Source organism: Arachis duranensis, chromosome 6 (genome assembly GCF_000817695.3).
Source record: "Arachis duranensis cultivar V14167 chromosome 6, aradu.V14167.gnm2.J7QH, whole genome shotgun sequence".
NCBI classification, from domain to species: Eukaryota; Viridiplantae; Streptophyta; class Magnoliopsida; order Fabales; family Fabaceae; genus Arachis; species Arachis duranensis.
The window spans coordinates 61,450,468-61,462,225 of NC_029777.3; positions in this window are offsets into that span (position 1 = coordinate 61,450,468).

Here is an 11,758-nt window from a genome sequence, read left to right on the forward strand (position 1 = left end):
GTGTTCGATTCTTGTGGCATGCATGGGTGACATTTTTCCTTTGATTTTCTTCCTTGGTGAGCCCGATACTGCCCTTGTGGAGGGCAGGGCAAGGTTCTCTTCCTCTTGGTCCCAAGGCACATTTTTGTGCTCTGCCCTTGTAGTGGGCATGGCAGAGTTGCCTTCCTTGGCTTGGTCACTTAATGCTGCCCTCCTAGAGGGCATTCTGCCCTTGTGGAGGGCAATGTTGCTTCCCCCATTGCAATGCGGCACGCTTCTCTCCTCTTTGGCCACGCTTTCCTTTTTCTTGTGTCACGCTTCTTAGGCCACGCTTTTCATTTTCTTTTCTTTTCTTCACCTAAAATAAACCAAACAACCACTCAAAGTATCACTAAATTCAAGAGGCTTATAAATCAATTAAAATGCAATTAAAATTAGCTTAAACCTCATGATTTAACATTAATTTCATGGTGGTTGCTTGCTTTAGAGAAGTTGTGCATTTTCACTCCAAATCACTTACTTAGGATGCAAGAAAGTGCATAAATGCTAACAAAACAAGTGAAATTAGCTTGAAAAATGGGTATATGATGACTTGTCATCATTAGCCTCCCTCCAATCCTTCTTATAACTTAAGATCTCTTTCATGAACTTAGCAAAAGGGGGTATTTGCTCAAGTGCCTCTGTAAACAGAATCTTTATTTCAAGGGTCCTGAGATAGTCTGCAAAGTGGGCAAATTGTTTATCCAGTTTTACTTGGCAGAGTTTCTGAGGATAAGGCATCTTGGCTTTATATTCTCCAACCTTAGTTGCTGTAGGTTTATTGCCTACAGAAGTGGTTGGAGAAGCCTACTTAAGGGGGCTGTTATCAGCGGTTGCAGGTGTCTGATTCCTCACTGGTGTTTGAATGCCAGAATTGGGTGCTGTATGGGCATTTAACACCAAATTACCACCCTTTTCTGGCGTTTGAATGCCAGAATTGGCTGCTATATGGGCGTTTAACACCGACTTCTAACCCTTTTCTGGCGTTTGAACACCAGAATCATTCCTCTCTGGGCTCTTACTGTCCTCGGAGGGATTTTGGGTAGTGAATTGGTCATCCTCTTTCAGTTGTTCCTTTCTTGACTTTCTGCTGCTTTGAGTTGAGACATTCAGTGTCTTCCCACTCCTTAAATGAACAGCTTGGCACTCTTCTATTATCTGTTTAGATAACTACTGTCTTGTATGATCCAATTGTGCTTCCATATTCTTGTTAGCATTTTTGGTGTCTTGTAGCATCTCTTTAAATTCTGATAACTGTTTTGTTAGAAAAAGCAATTGCTGATTGAGTTCATCAACTTGTTCTGGATGACTAAGTTCAGTGGGTACTGCTTTAGCCTCTTCTTTCATGGAGGACTTAAGTACAGATGCTAATTTCTAGCAACTGTATCAATGAGCTCTTGGGTCTCTTCAATTGTCTTTCTCATGTGTATAGATCCACCAGCTGAGTGGTCTAGAGATATCTGGGCCTTTTTTGTAAGTCCGTAGTAGAAGATGTCTAACTGCACCCATTCTGAAAATATTTCAGAGCGACATTTCCTTAGCATCTCTCTGTACCTCTCCCAGGCATTATGAAGAGATTCATTATCCTCTTGTTTAAAGCCTTGGATGTCCAACCTTAACTGTGTCATCCTTTTTGGAGGGAAATATTGATCAGGAATTTGTCTGACAACTATTTTCATGTTCTTATGCTGGCCTTGGGTTGGTTATTTAACCACCTCTTAGCTTGGTCTTTAACAGCAAATGGAAACAGCAATAATCTGTAGACATCCTGATCCACTTCCTTATCATGTACTGTGTCAGTAATTTGTAAGAACTGTGCCAGAAACTCAGTAGGTTCTTCCTGTGGAAGACCGAAATACTAGCAATTTTGCTGCATCATGATAATGAGCTGAGGGAATTGCAAACGTGTGCCTTATTCTTGGTTATTGTAAATATTTTTCAAAATAAATAAATAAATAAATAAATAAATAATTTTTCAGATTTTTATTTTAAAATTTTTTATCCTATCTTATTTTTTTTCAAAAATCATATCTTTTTTAAAATCTTATCTTATCTTTTTTTTCAAAAATCATATCTTTTTCAAAATATTTTCTTTTTATTAGTTTTTATTTTTATTTTCTCTTACTACTATGAACTCTCACCCCTTTGGCTATGAGTCTGGTTACAATTATGTTGCAGGAAGAGGAGATTATAATGACAACCTGCATCAAGGATGGGACAATCGAAGATGGGAGGAGCCACAAGGACTTGATCAAACCTCATGACAACAACCACCTCCAATGGAGTATCAACAACCATTCTGTGATGCATACCAAGATAACAGCTATGGTGAGCACTCTTTTGATTATCAACAACCACCACCATACGCCTATGAACCCCCTCATCAACATAGCCTTGGACCACCATACTCACAAGCCCCCTACAACCATTCACCTCCATATGACCCTAACCCATATCCACCATACCAAGCACCCTATGAGTCGTATGAACCATATATAGAACCACCCCAATTCCACCCCAATTACTCCCACGAACCACCACCTCAATATACACCATCTCTATATCCATCAATGCAAGAGTACTATGATCCTACTTATGATAGCCGAGCACAACAAGAATCAAGGGATCATCTCAAGGAAACAGTGGAAAAATTTCATGCAACCCTTCGCCAACTGGATCAAGCGATAAATCGATTACCTTCCCGATGATCAGACATTCAAGGAACCCCCATGGCTTCATGTGGAGAATCTACTAAAGAACGTGGCATGAAGGAGAAGTTAGAAACTCCGGTGGACAGTGAGCAGCACGATTTTATATTGGAACAATTGGAAGAAGCTACGCCTTCCATTGAAGAGGAAGAAGTGGTTGAAGACTTAGGAGATACGGAACCTCCATGGGAAAATCAAGTCACAGAGCCCCCTTCTAAGGAGTTTGAATTTGATGTTGAGGAGGGTGTACAACCTCCAAGTCATATCATGGTTGAAGACTTTGATGGGGACGATCAAGAGATGGATTCAATCATTAATGAATTCTTATCTACATTTGAATCCTCTCCCATTGGACTTGACATGGAGATTAAAGAAGAAGAAGAACAACCTCCCATGCCCTTGGTGAACAATGAAGAAGAAATTGAATCAGAAGAAAGCTACCAAGAGGAAGAGGTTGAAATTGAAGAAGCTTGCAAAGAGGTGGAAGATGTCAAAGAAGAGCACAAGGGAGTGGAGCTTGCAAGTTCATTAGAAACACCTCTCCCAAGGCCATTACCGTCCAACACAACGTTCAAGTGGGCAAAATTCCTACCATTATCCTTTACTTTCCCACTTATATGGGATACTGGAGATGGATGGTCAACTTAGAGCTCTTTGTAGCATTAAGAGTAAGACGAAGATGGTCAGTGGTAAGAACTGTCCTGCAAGGTTCATTATGGTTGGAAGCTTTAAGTTTAAACGCAAAGGTTGGTGTAGAGCTCAATTGAATGGGTCTAGAATGTTGTTTGGCTGTTTCAGTGAGAATTCAAACTGCTTGCCACTCGAATGGAACAATATTGCTCAACAAGAAGACGGGTGCAAAAGTGATGAGCGGATAATTTATACGCTTTTTGGCATTGTTTTTAGGTATTTTTAGTATAATCTAGCTACTTTTAGGGATGTTTTCATTAGTTTTTATGCTAAATTCACATTTCTGGACTTTACTATGAGTTTTTGTATTTTTCTCTGGTTTCAGATAATTTCTGGCTGAAATTGAGGGACCTGAGCAAAACTCTGATAAAAGGCTGACAAAGGACTACTGATGCTGTTGGATTCTGACCTCCCTGCACTCGAAATGGATTTTCTGGAGCTACAGAACTCGAAATGGCGCGCTCTCAATGGCGTTGAAAAGTAGACATCCAGAGCATTCCAGCAATATTAATAGTCTATATTTTATTTGAGATTAGACGACGCAAACTGTCGCTCAACGCCAGTTCTACGCTACATTCTGGAGTCAAACGCCAGAAACACGTCACGAACCAGAGTTGAACCCCAAAAACACGTTACAACTTGGCGTTCAACTCCAATAGAAGCCTTAGCTCGTGTAAAGTTCAAGCTCAGCCCAAGCACACACCAAGTGGGCCCTGGAAGTGGATTTCTGCATCAATTACTTACTTCTGTAAACCCTAGTAGCTAGTCTAGTATAAATAGGACTTTTTACTATTATATTTTCATCCAAGATTGTATTTTTGATCCGGTGATCACGTTTTTGTTCTAAGATATTCGTTGCACTTCAACTTGATGAATGTGATGATCCGTGACACTCATCATCATTCTCACCTATGAACGCGTGTGACTAACAACCACTTCCGTTCTACCTTAGACCGGGCGCATATCTCTTGGATTCCTTAATCAGAATCTTCGTGGTATAAGCTAGAATTGATGGCGGCATTCATGGGAATCCGGAAAGTCTAACCTTGTCTGTGGTTTTCCAAGTAGGATTCCAGGATTGAATGACTGTGACGAGCTTCAAACTCGCGATTGCTGGGCGTGATGACTTAAGAAGGATTGGATGAAAGCAGTAGGAAAGCAGAGATTCAACAGGGACAAGCACCTCCATACACTTGTCTAAAATTCTCACCAATGATTTACATAAGTATTTCTATCTTTATTTTCTGTTGATTTATTATTATTATTCGAAAACTCCATAACCTTTTATTATCCGCCTAACTGAGATTTACAAGATGACCATAGCTTGCTTCATACCAACAATCTCCATGGGATCAACCCTTATTCACGTAAGGTATTACTTGGACGACCCAGTGCACTTGCTGGTTAGTTGTGCGGAGTTGTGACAAAGTGTGATTCACGTTTGAGAGCGCTACCAAGTTTTTGGCACCATTGCCGGGGATTGTTCGAGTATGGACAACTGACGGCTCATCTTGTTGCTCAGATTGGGTAATTTTATTTTATTTTATTTTGTTTTATTGTTCTTAAATTTCGAAAAAAAAATTTATATTACTTATCCTGTTCTTCAGAATTTTTAAGAATGAATTCTAGAGTTTTATGAAGCATGTTGAAGCCTGGCTGGCTGTAAAGCCATGTCTAAATTCTTTTGGACTGAGGCTGCAAAACCATCTTCATAGAGGCAAGTTAATTGGAATGTTAGTTGTATGCTAAAGCTTGGCTGGCCATTGGCCATGTCTAATGTTTTGGACCGGAGCTTTCACAAAAGCTTGGCTGGCTAGAAAGCCATGTCTAATTCCTGGACTGAAGCTTTAGACTAACATTGCATGATTCCTGGAATTCATATTAAAAATTTTTGACTTTCTTATTTTCTTTTTCATATATGTTTTACGAAAAAAAATAAAAGAAAATATATAAAAAAATTAGAAAATCATAAAAATAAAAAATATTTTGTGTTTCTTGTTAGAGTCTTGTGTCAAGTTTTAAGTTTGGTGTCAATTGCATATTCATCTTGCATTTTTCAAAAATTGCATTCATGCATTGCATTCATCATGATCTTCAAGTTGTTCTTGATGAACTTTCTTGTTTGATCTTCATCTTTTCTTGTTTTGCATCTTTGGTTGTTTTTCATATGCATTCTTGCATTCATAGTGTCTAAGCATTAAATATTTCTAAGTTTTGTGTCTTGCATGTTTTCTTTGCACCCAAAATTTTTCAAAAATATGTTCTTAATGTTCATCATCATGATCTTCAAAGTGTTCTTGGTGTTCATCTTGACATTCATAGTGTTCTTGCATGCATCATTGGTTTTGATCTAAAATTTTCATGTTTTGGGTCATAATTGTGTTTTTCTCTCTAATCATAAAAAATTTAAAAATAAAAAATATCTTTTCCTTATTTTTCTCATAAATTTTGAAAATTTGAGTTGACTTAGTCAAAATTTTTTTTAAAAATAATTTGTTTCTTATAAGTCAAGTCAAAATTTCAATTTTAAAAATCTTATCTTTTCAAAATCTTTTTCAAAAATCAATTCTTTTTCATTTTTTATTTATTTTCGAAATTTTTATTTTAATTTTTCAAATTTCTTTTTCTTAATTTTATTTCAAAATTTTCGAAAATTTACTAACAAGTAATATGATTGATTCAAAAATTTGAAGTTTGTTACTTTCTTGTTAAGAAATGCTCAATCTTTAAATTCTAGATGCATATCTTTTAGTTTCTTGTTAGTCAAGTAATCAATTTTAATTTTAAAAATTAAATCTTTTTAATCATATCTTTTTATCATATCATTTATATCATATCTTTTTCAAAAATTTTATCTTTTTCAAAATTTTGAATTTAAAATATCTTTTCCAACTTCTGATCTTCTTATCTTTTCAAAATTAATTTTCAATTAACAAACTAACTTTTTGTTTGTTTCTTATCTTTTTCAAAACAACTTAACTACTTCTCCCTCTCTAATTTTCGAAAATATCTCCCCCTTTTTCAAAATTTTTCTCAAATTAATTAATTGTTTCAACTTTTAATTTTAATTTTATTTCTTATCTTAATTTTCGAAAATCATTAACTCCTTTTTAAAAATTATTTTCGAAAACTTCTCTCTCTCATCTTATTCTATTTATTTATTTATTTACTAACACTTCTCTTCACCTCTTTTCACCTCAAGAATCTGAACCCATCTTCACCCTTGTGTTCAGACTATTCATTTTTTTTCATTCTTATTCCCTTTCTTCTTCCACTAACAATAAGGAACCTCTTTACTGTGACATAGAGGATTCCTCTTCTTTTTCTGTTCTCTTCTCTTTTATATGAGCAGGAACAAGGAAAAAGGCATTCTTGTTGAAGCTGAATGCCAAGTTGTTTGGTAATGAGACTAGGAAAAGTAAACCTCCCTTGCTCATTAGTGAACTAGATACATGGGTTCAGCAAACTCTACCTCAAAAGAAACAAGATCCTAGAAAATTCTTAATACCCTGTACCATAGGCATCATGACCTTTGAGAAGGCTCTGTGTGACCTAGGGTCAGGCAAAAATCTTATACCACTCTCTGTAATGGAGAAGCTGGGAATCATTGAGGTACAACCTGCCTTATTCTCATTACAATTGGCAGACAAGTCAGTAAGACAAGCTTATGGATTAGTAGAGGATGTGTTAGTAAAGGTTGAAGGCCTTTACATCCCTACTGATTTCATAATCTTAGACACTAGGAAGGAGGAGGATGAATGCATCATCCTTGGAAGACCTTTCCTAGCCACAGCAGGAGCTGTAATTAATGTTAATAAAGGAGAATTAGTCCTTCAATTGAATGGGGACTACCTTGTGTTTAAGGCACACGGCTATCTTTCTGTAACAATGGAGAGGAAGCATGCAAAGCTTTTCTCAGTACAGTATCAAACAGAGCCCCCACAGTCAAACTCTAAGTTTGGTGTTAGGAGGCCACAACCAAACTCTAAGTTTGGTGTTGAAGCCCCAAAACCAAACTCTAAGTTTGGTGTTGGGACTATACAACATTGACCTGATCACCTGTGAGGCTCCATGAGAGCCCACTGTCAAGCTATTGACATTAAAGAAGCACTTATTGGGAGGCAACCCAATTTTTATTTATCTAACTTTATTTTTATTTTATTTTGTGTTTTATTAGGTACATGATCATGTGGAGTCACGAAAAAAATACTAAAATTAAAAACAGAATAAAAAAATAGCAGAAGAAAAATCACACCCTGGAGGAAGGACTTACTGGCATTTAAACGCCATTAAGGAGCATCTGGCTTGCGTTCAACGCCAAAACAGAGCATGGATCTAGCGTTCAACGCCAGAAACAAGCAACATCCTGGCGTTCAAACGCCAGGAATGCACCCTGAGGAAGAGCTGGTGCTGAACGCCAGAAACAAGCATGGAACTGGCGTTCAACACCAGAATCATGCTGCAGTTGGGCGCTGAACGCCCAAAACAAACATCAATCCGGCGTTCAAATGCCAGAATTGCATGCAAAGGCATTTTACACGCCTCATTGGTGCAGGGATGTAAATCCTTGACACCTCAGGATCTGTGGACCCCACAGGATCATCTCAGATCTGTGGACCCCACAGGATCCCCACCTACCTCAACTCACCTTTTCTCTTCTTCACTAATCACCTCAATCTCTCTTCCCCATCACCTCTTCACCACTCACATCCATCCATCTCTTTCCCACCCAATCCCACCCATATGGGCGAAACATACACATCTCTCCCTCTCCTCCATATCTTCTTCTCCTTCCATTCTTTCTTCTTTGCTCGAGGGCGAGCAACATTCTATGTTTGGTGAGGTAAAAGCATAGCTTTTTTATTTTTCCATAACCATTGATGGCACCTAAGGCCAGAGAAACCTCAAAAAAAAAAGAAGAAAAAAGGAAAGATAAAAAGCTTCCACCTCCGAGTCATGGGAGATGGAGAGATTCATCTCAAGGGTCTATAGCTTAGCAGAAGAGCATTTGACTACATCAAGAGAGCATGAGGAATTCCCTCATCAAGAAATCCCTGGGATACATCAGGGGATACATTTCCCTCCACACAATTATTGGGAACAACTAAGGATAGGAACACCAAAATCACTAGGGATCAAGCAACAAAGGCAAGGAAGAGACGTAGAGGAGCTCAAAAAGTACCATTGGTCCTTCAAGAAGGCGCCACCCTCACTAAGGTGGACTTATTCCTTGTTCTTAAATTTTTTCTGTTTTTAAGTTTTTTTTTTATGATATATGTTTATCTATGTTTGTGTCTTTATTACATGATCATTAGTAATTAGTAACTATGTCTTAAGGCTATGAATAATTCCCTGAATCCTTCACCTCTTTTAAAAGAAAAATGTTTCTAATTTAAAAGAACAAGAAGTACATGAGTTTCGAATTTATCCTTGAATTTAGTTTAATTATATTGATGTGGTGACAATACTTTTTATTCTCTGAATGAATGATTGAACAGTGCATATTTTTTATCTTGTTGTTTATGAATGTTAAAATTGCTGGCTCTTGAAAGAATGATGAACAAAGAGAAATGTTATTGACAATCTAAAAAATCATGAAATTGATTCTTGAAACAAGAAAAAGCAGTGAAAAAGAAAAAGCTTGCGAAAAAAAAAAGAAAAAAAAGTGGCGAAAAAAATAGAAAGAAAAAGAAAAAGCAAGTAGAAAAAGCCAATAACCATTAAAACCAAAAGGCAAGGGTAAAAAGGATCCAAGACTTTGAGCATCAATGGATAGGAGGGCCCAAGGAAATAAAATCCAGGCCTAAGCGGCTAAATCAAGCTGTCCCTAACCATGTGCTTGTGGCATGCAGGTCCAAGTGAAAAGCTTGAGACTAAGTGGTTAAAGTCGTGATCCAAAGCAAAAAGAGTGTGCTTAAGAGCTCTGGACATCTCTAACTGGGGACTTTAGCAAAGCTGAGTCACAATTTGAAAAGGTTCACCTAGTCATGTGTCTGTGGCATTTATGTATCCGGTGGTAATACTGGAAAACAAAGTGTTTAGTGCCACGGCCAAGACTCATAAAAGTAGTTGTGTTCAAGAATCAACATACTTAACTAGGAGAATCAATAACACTATCTGAAATTCTAAGTTCCTATAGATGCCAATCATTCTAAACTTCAAAGGATAAAGTGAGATGCCAAAACTATTCAGAAGCAAAAAGCTACAAGTCCCGCTCATCTAATTAGAACTAATATTCATTGATATTTTGGGATTTATAGTATATTCTCTTCTTTTTATCCTATTTGATTTTCAGTTGCTTGGGGACAAGCAACAATTTAAGTTTGGTATTGTGATGAGCGGATAATTTATACGCTTTTTGGCATTGTTTTTAGGTAATTTTTAGTATAATCTAGCTACTTTTAGGGATGTTTTCATTAGTTTTTATGCTAAATTCACATTTCTGGACTTTACTATGAGTTTGTGTATTTTTCTGCAATTTCAGGTAATTTCTGGCTGAAATTGAGGGACCTGAGCAAAACTCTGATAAAAGGCAGACAAAGGACTACTGATGCTGTTAGATTCTAACCTCCCTGCACTCGAAATAGATTTTCTGGAGCTACAGAACTCTAAATGGCGCGCTCTCAACGGTGTTGGAAAATAGACATCTATAGATTTCTAGAAATATATAATAGGTCATACTTTATACGAGATTAGATGACGTAACCTAGCGCTCAATGCCAGTTCTACGTTGCATTCTAGAGTCAAACGCCAGAAACACGTCACGAACCAGAGTTAAACGCCAAAAACACGTTACAACTTGGTGTTCAACTCCATATGAAGCCTTAGCTCGTGTAAAGTTCAAGCTCAGCCCAAGCACACACCAAGTGGGCCCTGGAAGTGGATTTCTGCATCAATTACTTGCTTTTGTAAACCCTAGTAGCTAGTCTAGTATAAATAGGACTTTTTACTATTATATTTTCATCCTGGATTGTATTTTTGATCTAGTGATCATGTTTTGGGGGCTGGCCTCTCGGCCATGCCTGGAACTTCATCACTTATGTATTTTCAATGGTGGAGTTTCTACACACCATAGATTAAGGGTGTGGAGCTCTGCTGTACCTCGAGTTTTAATGCAAGTACTTCTATTTTTTATTCAATTCGACTTATTTTTGTTCTAAGATATTCGTTACACTTCAACTTGAAGAATGTGATGATCCGTGACACTCATCATCATTCCCACCTATGAACACGCATGACTGACAACCACTTTCGTTCTACCTTAGACCGGGCGCATATCTCTTGGATTCCTTAATCAGAATCTTCGTGGTATAAGCTAGAATTGATGGCGGCATTCATGGGAATCCGGAAAGTCTAACCTTGTCTGTGGTATTCCGAGTAGGATTCCAGGATTGAATGACTGTGACTAGCTTCAAACTCGCGATTGCTGGGCTTGATGACAAACGCAAAAGAATCAATGGATTCTATTCCAACATGATCGAGAACCGACAGATGATTAGCCGTGCTGTGACAGAACATTTGGACCATTTTCACTAAGAGGATGGGATGTAGCCATTGACAACGGTGATGCCCTACAAACAGCTTGCTATGGAAAGAATTAAGAAGGATTGGATGAAAGCAGTAGGAAAGCAGAGATTCAACAGTGACAAGCACCTCCATACACTTGTCTGAAATTCTCACCAATGATTTACATAAGTATTTCTATCTTTATTTTCTATTTATTCATTATTATTATTCGAAAACTCCATAACCTTTTATTGTCCACCTAACTGAGATTTACAAGATGACCATAGCTTGCTTCATACCAACAATCTCCATGGGATCGACCCTTACTCACGTAAGGTATTACTTGGACGACCAAGTGCACTTGCTGGTTAGTTGTGCGGAGTTGTGACAAAGTGTGATTCACGTTTGAGAGTGCTACCAAGCTTTTGGCGCCATTGTTGATGATCACAATTTCGTGCACTGGTGCGCGAAATTGTGAACAATACATTTCACAACTCTCATAATCCCCGGTCATGAACCCCAAAAACTTGGTGTTCAATACCATGGCATTACACAACTTCGCACAACTAACCAGCAAGTGCACTGGGTCGTCCAAGTAATAAACCTTACGCGAGTAAGGGTCGATCCCACGGAGATTGTTAGTATGAAGCAAGCTATGGTCATCTTGTAAATCTTAGTCAGGCAAACTCAAATGGATATGGTGATGAACGAAATAAACATAAAGATAAAGATAGAGATACTTATGTAATTCATTGGTAGGAACTTCAGATAAGCGCATGAAGATGCCTTCCCTTCCGTCTCTCTGCTTTCCTACTGTCTTCATCCAATCCTTCTTA